The sequence below is a fragment of the Arachis duranensis genome, chromosome 7 (genome assembly GCF_000817695.3).
Source record: "Arachis duranensis cultivar V14167 chromosome 7, aradu.V14167.gnm2.J7QH, whole genome shotgun sequence".
NCBI lineage: Eukaryota > Viridiplantae > Streptophyta > Magnoliopsida > Fabales > Fabaceae > Arachis > Arachis duranensis.
The window spans coordinates 31725849-31727673 of record NC_029778.3 but is presented as its reverse complement, the minus strand read 5'-3'; positions in this window follow the sequence as shown (position 1 = coordinate 31727673).

Here is a 1825-nt window from a genome sequence, read left to right as displayed (position 1 = left end):
GTACCTCAAGCTTCAATGCAATTACTATTATTTTCTATCCAATTCGAATTATTCCTATTCTAAGATATTCGTTGCACTTCAGCTTGATGAATGTGATGATCTGTGACACTCATCATCATTCTCACCTATGAACGCACGTGATTTACAACTACTTCCGTTCTACCCTAGACCGGGCGCATACCTCTTGGATTCCTTAATCAGAATCTTCGTGGTATAAGCTAGAATTGATGGCGGCATTCATGGGAATCCGGAAGGTCTAACCTTGTCTGTGGTATTCCGAGCAGGATTCCGAAATTGAATGACTGTGACTGGTGCACGAAATTGCAATCACACTTTTGCAACCCCGCACAACTAACCAGCAAGTGCACTAGGTCGTCCAAGTAATACCTTACCAAATGCACTGGGTCGTCCAAGTAATACCTTACGTGAGTAAGGGTCGATCCCACGGAGATTGTCGGCTTGAAGCAAGCTATGGTTATCTTGTAAATCTTAGTCAGGATATCAGAAATTATCAGGATTGATTATGAAAAGCAAAAGAACGTGAATTAAGTACTTGTTTTGCAGTAATGGAGAATAGGTTGAGGTTTTGGAGATGCTCCATCTTCTGAATCTCTGCTTTCCTACTGTCTTCTTCTTCAAGCACGCAAGGCTCCTTCCATGGCAAGCTGTATGCAAGGGTTTCACCGTTATCAGTGGCTACCTCCCATCCTCTCAGTGGAAATGTTCAACGCACCCTGTCACGGCACGACTATCCATCTGTCGGTTCTCAATTAGGCCAGAATAGAATCCAGTGATTCTTTTGCGTCTGTCACTAACGCCCTGCCTTCAGGAGTTTGAAGCTCGTCACAGTCATTCAATCATTGAATCCTACTCAGAATACCACAGACAAGGTTTAGACCTTCCGGATTCTCTTGAATGCCGCTATCAGTTCTAGCTTATACCACGAAGATTCCGATCTCATGGAATGGAAGGCTTGGTTGTCAGGAGAGGCAACCATGCATCGTGGACCAGGTATCCAAGAGATACACACTCTAGCTTTCGCAAGTAGAATGGGAGTGTTTGTCAGGCACGCGTTCATAAGTGAGAATGGTGATGAGTGTCACGGATCATCACATTCATCAAGTTGAAGAACAAGTGATATCTTAGAACAAGAACAAAGTAGTAATTGCATTAATCCATCAAGACACAGCAGAGCTCCTCACCCCCAACCATGGGGTTTAGAGACTCATGCCGTGGAATGTACACAAAAAAACGTGTAAAGTGTCATGAGGTACAGAAACAATGTCAAAAGATCCTATTAATAGTAAGCTAGTAACCTAGGGTATACAGAGATGAGTAAATGACATAAAAATCCACTTCCGGGGCCCACTTGGTATGTGCTTAGGTTGAGCATTGATACTTTTCGTGTAGAGACCTTTTCTGGAGTTAAACGCCAGCTTTGGTGCCAGTTTGGGCGTTTAACTCCAAGTTTTATGCCAGTTCCAGCGTTAAACGCTGGAAATTCTGAGGCTGATTTGCAACGCCGGTTTGGGCCATCAAATCTCGGGCAAAGTATGGACTATTATACATTGCTGGAAATCCCAGGATGTCTAGTTTCCAATGCCGTTGAGAGCGCGCCAATTGGACTTCTGTAGCTCCAGAAAATCTACTTCGAGTGCAGGGAGGTCAGAATCCAACAGCATCTGCAGTCCTTCTCAGTCTCTGAATCAGATTTTTGCTCAGGTCCCTCAATTTCAGCCAGAAAATACCTGAAATCACAGAAAAACACACAAACTCATAGTAAAGTCCAAAAAGTGAATTTTAACTAAAAACTAATAAAAATATA